The sequence below is a fragment of the Vespula pensylvanica genome, chromosome 14 (assembly GCF_014466175.1).
Source record: "Vespula pensylvanica isolate Volc-1 chromosome 14, ASM1446617v1, whole genome shotgun sequence".
Taxonomy (NCBI): Eukaryota; Metazoa; Arthropoda; class Insecta; order Hymenoptera; family Vespidae; genus Vespula; species Vespula pensylvanica.
In genome coordinates, this window is record NC_057698.1 from 932,820 (window position 1) to 940,108 (window position 7,289).

General features: G+C 32.9%; 1 protein-coding gene across 5 annotated transcripts in view; it reads left to right on the forward strand.

Annotated features, from left to right (window-relative positions):
* LOC122634355 (DENN domain-containing protein 5B) overlaps positions 1-7,289 on the forward strand; it is a 20,348-nt gene that overhangs the window by 1,528 nt on the left and 11,531 nt on the right. The gene's annotated exons all lie outside the window — the stretch shown is intronic.

Sequence of the window (7,289 nt, forward strand, 5' to 3'; positions counted from 1 at the left end):
TCTCTCTCTCTCTCTCTCTCTCTCTCTCTCTCTCTCTCTCTCTCTGTGGATTAAAGAGATAATGACGTAATATAGATAATTACGATAATTGTTAGATGAAATCTAAAGCAATATCCCGTGTCGAGTCAGAAAAGATAACATATTGTTCACGGTTATAATGCAATAACATATTGATGAGTTTATCGATGATATGATTAGAGATCTCCTCTTGTCGCTGGAGCAGGACGATCATGTCGCGTTGATATTCGTGCATACGTGTCTGTCTTATCGATAATTCTATTGTTTATCTTTTCCTTACACTTCATTACCGATCATTCATTAAGACTCGAACGAATTTGTTGTCTCATCGAAAATATATCTCATCGACAAAATGTATCATTTTTAACAAGCTACAAATGAATCACTATCTATTTCTATTCATTTTGTTTTCTGTTCTTTTTTTTTTCTTTTTCTTTTTTTGTTATTGTCCCCCTGCCAATCAGGATAAAATATGAAAGATGGTGGATCGGATAATATCCCGCGAATGACGTCAGAGGGATCTCGTTCATGCGTCGTAAAATGCTTCTTATGTTGCTTCTTTTGTTGATATCCTCTCGATCCCGTTGCTCTTTATTATTGTCATCGTCGTCATTTTCATTCTTTCCGTGAAATTCTCAATAGTAGTTAGACGAACAATGAATGCACAGGAAGCACCAACGGATCTTCCTGAGAAAGTACCCGTCGGCTCCACATTCGGGACAGTTTTCTGGGAAGAGAGGACCGAAAGGATCGTTTTACATAAAGCGGGACTACCTCCTTTCCTCCTCTCCCTTCCTTCCTCTTCTCCTTTTTATCCCACATGAGAAAATCCTCACGTTCAAAAGCGATATCGAGTGTCTCTTCGCAAAAGGGAGGAGTCCTCTTTTCGTTTCTAACGAAAAAGCTGTTTCGTATTTCGCGCCGTTGTGATACTCGCGCGGGAAGGAGGATGACGTAACGACGCGTTTTGATTGGTTTATATTTGACAACACATTCGACTTGCTATATATATATAACCTCGAATATTTCCGTACTAATCAGTATATATAAGGATACATTGGCATATGTTTTAAGTTATATTCATATGATTAATATTGAAGTTAATATACCTAAGTTCGCAATAAAATTCTTTTCAACGATTTTATGATACTACCGCTCACGATAAGGTTAGATGTAATAATTAAATTTAAACATCTACATTCGTAAGTGAAATTTCTTATATTTTTACTTCGACTATCCTTTTTTAACAATTTTATACATATATATACGGATAATGCGTAAATACGAGTTGACTCATTGACTATGAGTTGGGTCATTGAGCCGAACAAAGGTCGTTTATTTTATATCGTCGATGAAAGAATAAGAATAAAGATAAAAATAAGAAGAATAGGAATAGAAAGAACGACATGAAAAAGGGCGATAATGAATCTATCCCCGTCGTTAACGTCGAATCGTTCTTCCTCGACTTTTGATCTCTAATTTTCGTTTAAATTTTATCCCGAAATAAAATGAAACGAATCGAGAAATTGTTTTTTTAGATTGGCATCGTCAAAAACTAATTGAGTTTGGATTTTCTATACATAACTTGGGATTCTCTATTTTGCAAGATTTCTGTATGGTTTACTACGTGGGCAAGTCAGAGTGTAGAGCTAAAAATAACTTGGGTTATGAGTCGTAGGCGTGAAAAATAGAATGCAGAAGGATTGGCGCCATCGTTGTCTTCTTCGTCTCTTCGTCTTCTTTCCGACGTCGTAAGTGCGCGAGGTTTCTTGGTACATATGCGAACGAGTTTCTGAGATTCTAAAGATACTGCTGCGCACTTTTGACCAACAGCCCTGGCAGATGTTTCATACGCGCGCACACATACCATTTTCTTTTTCTTATATGATGGTCCACAAAGGAGACGACCGGTGATCTTATTCATTGATGGTAGAAACTCGAAGAAAGAAAAGTTTCTTTTTTGTTCGGCTTTCCCCCTTTTCTTTCCTTTTTTTTTCCTTTTTTTTTTGTCCAGGTGAAACTAGTGGATTATTTTTAATATTTTTTATGTTTTCTTATTATTGGTTTAGAAAGGATGAGAATGTTAGAAGGGAGATTTTCTTTAATTCTCTATAACTCAATTTTCCTTTGTGTTTATAAAAGGATTATATAACGTGAAAGTTGTATATAATATTAGTTGTAATAGTGTAATTATATTATTAGTATAATATATGTATATATTTTGATGATACTATATATTATTAATACACTAGAATCATACTATAATAATATATAATATGTAATATATACTAATAGTATATACTATAATACTGAATATTGGTATACAGTATGATGTAGTCTACATCGATAACATAGTATAGTTATTAGAAGTTACAGAAGTTTGTAACTTCAAATTTACCCATGATTGTTATAGATTTTATTCTTTTTTATTTTCTTTTTTAAATTATTATTGATTCTTAGGAACGTTACGGAGGCTACCGTGTTTAATCAAGGTAAACGTAGGTAAAAAGGGTTGAAATAATAAAAGGAAAAAGGGAAAGATCGCTTAAAACTGGTCGATGCGATGAGGAAGTGTTCGACAATGTTGGTCGACATTGTCAGTGACAAGTTTAATTGGAATATCGGGAGAACATTTGTATGGGTAGTACACACTATGATGTTCTCTCTATCTGTCTCTATCTCTCTCTTTTTCTCTTTTTCGAATGTTTGCTTTTGCTTGGTCACTCGGTATATGTACATGTTCACAATTCCATTGACTCTCGATGGAGGACATCTCTAAAAAAGAATTCGGTTATGCTTGGTTAGTATTGCTTGTTGAACTGTGGACGATATCGATGCTAGCATATATACGTTTTCGATATGAATGCGATTTCTTTTTGTTAATATTTTTCTTTTTAATTGTTTTTTCACTTTTTGTCTAACGATTTGGTTTATCGATTACTTAGAAATAGAACTATTGCCTCGGACCACCAATAAGTAATGTCAGAATTTGTTTGCTCTATATATATTATAGGAAGATTTCAAACATTGTTGCATTGATTGTTTTATTTGTTATTATTAATATTATAATAGTGTGTTCGTTCATTGAATCGCATCGATAAATAATATTGAAATTTGTATTGTAGTATGTATTTTATATCTAAACAAATGGCACAAAACTAATTCTAAGTTTTAGTTTATTTTCAAATAAAAAATTCTATCTAATTTTTGTTTATTAGTTTTATACCTATTTAATCGTTTTATAGTATTTCTTAGTGAGATTAGTGAGACACGAGTGGATTTTTATTATTGTTCTTATAATTGTATTTAGATATAAAATACTGAAAATTCTGATATATTAATTAATTGGTGGCCTACTCAATGGAACGAGTCATCGAATATTTCATTTGTTATATCTCAATGAAATTGGCGTTTCATCGTGAAAACAATGAAATTAAGGCGTTCTCAATATTTTCATCGGTGTCATCTCCGGTATTTAAGTAGCTTTCTAGTTATTGTAATGACTGCTGATTCTGCTATACTCTCGTCGTTGATTAAGGTCTCTCACAGCTTTCATAATGTGTATTGTATAAAAACATCGACGAGATCACGCATGCTTGAGAAAAAGGTCAGAGTTTATTTTCACGGTCTGCCTTCTCGTCAACGAAAGAGCGAGAGAGAGAGAGAGAGAGAGAGAGAGAGGAGAGCTATACTATCGGTAGTCTCTTTTTTCTCTCTACTATATATTTCTCTTCTTTTTTTTTTCTTTTTTTTTCGATAAACGTTTATTTACGTTAAAACACGATATATATATATATATATATATATATATATATATATCGACTGACAACAAGTTATTACATGCCATGATTTTTTTTTACTTATCTTTAATTTTTTTACATATTTTTTTATCTTTTAATTGCAAGCGCAGCATCCATTGCAAATTGTAACTATATTGTATTCGAGCATATCCCTAATGCAAGAGAAAAATAAGTTTCCCTCATTTTACTTGGCAAGCTTTTTATTCCTTCTACTACTACCACCATTGCCCCATCATCATCGCTTTAGTTCACCGATAATTAGATTCTAAGAGGCTTTGAGAGTCCGGAAGAAATTGTCCGTCTTTCAAAATCCAGTGATACAGTGACCATTATTCCTCCACTTTAACGGTAAATTAGGCTTCCAGTTGAGCACTTTCGTAGATCGATATTGCTTCCATATTATAATACTTTATTTAATTTTTCCTCTTTTTTCTTTCTTTTTTCTTTCTTTTTTTTGTACTTATTCATATGTCGTATACTTTTACACACCATACACACACGCACATTATACAATATACAATTTATTACATTATAATATTAAACTTTTTATACTATACTATATATACATATTATACAATTTAGGGAAACTTTAAAAAATGTATTTAAAAAAATCTTATAAACGTTAATTACGTTCTAATATAATTTTATCATTTAAAAAAATTTTTCTTTTCATATTCGTTATGAAATATCCTGTATGTACGATCGTAAATCAGACGCGGAAGTGTTTAAAGCATAGCGTAAGGCATGGGAACGTAGAATTAAAAGTGGAACGGACCACTTGTCGGCCGTTTACCGCGGATTAAACTTAAACGTTAGACTCGACTTTTACCGTCTAAAATCGCTATAGATATATAAAAAGTTCCTACTAGAGGTTTAAAATGTCACGTGATTTAAAGCCAGTATTTCGTAATAAAGATCAGTCATAATAATATTGAAGAAAAACGAATAAATAATAAAAAGGGGGAAATACGTAGGATAGTATCGAATTTTAAAAAGTAGCGCCATTGTTCGTCGCGTCACGTGACTTATCGCAAAGTAGTCACGTGACACGTCCACAGATACGCGCGATTTTCAAAATGAAATAAATTATATAAAACGGTAGAAATTTTTTTCTTTATATATTTTTTTTTTCAAGATACGATAAAAAATAGTAATAAGCTTTTAATATTCTAATCTATTCTAGATTATATTATATTTTTACTGTGTATTATTCGCTTTTGTAAGCATACTTCCGTTGTTTAAGTACGCGTGTAAGTATAACATCGGCTGTATGCCCCTTCGTGTAGAAATGACCCCGTGTGTAGGATGACATCATACACGTACCAACAACAGGAAGGGGTGAAAGAGGAGGAGGTACGGGGAGTATAGGAGGGGATAGGGATAGGATAGAGGGGAAAAAGAGGAAGCTTATTCGAGCAAGACAAGAGGCTTATTGCTAACCACGGGAAGAGTTTCAGGCTGCTACGAAGCGTTGTTGGATTAGAAGGAAAAAAAAAAATTTATTGATATTGATAATGTTCGATTGCTGAAAGAAGGATAAAAAAGAGAGAGAGAGAGAGAGAGAGACAGAGAGAATTTCTTTGCATAGACAAACACACAAGCGATACTATGTATTTCAAAAGGAAAAAATGTATTCTTGGAATTTTTTAGATAGTTCCTTTTCTATCGTGAATGAGAATAATGGATGTGTTTCTTATTTTTCTTACTTCCATATCTCACAACAGGTGTTCGATCCTATTTTCATGAACTTCGGACGAATCTTGCTTACTATATTTTTGTTTTGGCTCCTTTTCATATATGTTGTACATATTACATATGTACATATATGAACGAATGGATGGATGCATAACATGCATGTATGAATGCACGTGTTTATTAAAGTTTAAAAGCATCGTGTTTCCTGAAACATTATTTTATAATTTATATAATGAAAAAAGTAGAAGAAATTAAATGGTTAAGGAAGGTAGGGTGGGAGAGATCGAAAGAGTAAAGATAAAAAAAAAATGAAGAGTTGAAATGGGATGGTTTTTAAAAAAGAGTATGGTGTTGACGTAGGAATACCGTGTTTTCTTTAGCAAAAAATTTTTCTCATAGAGAGACTTGAATAATTATTATAGACTCTCTTTGCTTATTTTGCAATTGAATCGAAGAAAGACTAAAATATGCATATTTAAATATGTATATAAACACACGCACACGTCCATGTAAGATAGAAGGATTTTATGTTTGAGAACGTTGTCTGGGACTGATTCTAGTTCTTTTTCTTATTCTCTCCTTCTCTCTTTCTTTCTCTCTTACTCTTTTCTCCCTTTTTGCATAGTATATACTACTCTCTCTCTCTCTCTCTCTCTCTCTCTCTCTCTCTCTCTCTCTCTCTCTCTCTCTCTCTCTCTCTCTCTCTACCCACTTATGCGCATACGAAACGTACTTGTCATGGTCACGTTCGTCGAAAACGTTCGTTATCCGACGCCTCCTCGTGCGTGCAACGCGCTCTCGAATCAATACTTTGAGCTGGCATAGGGTCGTTCGTTCGTTCATCGGCCGTTTATCGTTGCTTTTCCACATCTAAGAGCCCTTTATGCGAACCTTTTCTTCGTCCTTTAGAATACCTCTTGGCTACTAAGCCAAGAAACCTTCAGGAAAATTTTCTCTTTCGATTGTACCGTGAGAAACTTTATTCCGAACGATCTATTTCCTTTTTTTTTTTCTTTTTTCTTTTTTCTTTTTCTCTTTCTTTTTCTTTTTTCCCCTTCTATGATGTATGTTCGCTTGCAAAAGAAATATGTATTCTGGGAAGAAATTAAAAAAAGACAAGTAATTGATTGGGAACGTTTCTTCTTTTTTTTCTTCTTCTTCTTCTTTTCTAACTCGATTTATTTCTCATTATTAAAAGAAAATAAATAAAGTTTTATTTGCTTTGAAATCATTCGTGATGCAATGCGATGCGATGTTTTCCTTTGGGAACGACTATGGGCGACGGTCGTTTAACTTAACCGGCAGAAGAAATTCTCGTGCAATTTTGTCCGCTCAATTAAACGCATTGACGACGCTAAGGTCCATAATTTCTTCTCGACGAGGACGCGCGTTATTCAAATTGCCCGCGCTTGATTCTTACTTCGTACAAAGTAATAATAAAAGACAATTAATAAAAAAAGAAAAACGATTAGAAATTCGTATGTTCTTTTTGTCGTTCGAGAGGAATTAAATTTTTTAAATTAATAATAAACTATTACACACATACACATATATATTTATCAGTAATAATATTTTATCAAAAATAAAATATCAAGATTTCGCGATCGGTGAAATTCGTTCTCTATTGTTTTTTCCCCTTTCTTCTTTCAAATAAAAAATTCATGAAATTCGCTGCATAATATTTTTATTCGATCGTGAAGATTATTATCAACGTTAATAAATGTATTTTTTTTTTCTGTACCAGTTACGAGATCCCCAAAGAGAGTTTCTCTTTCA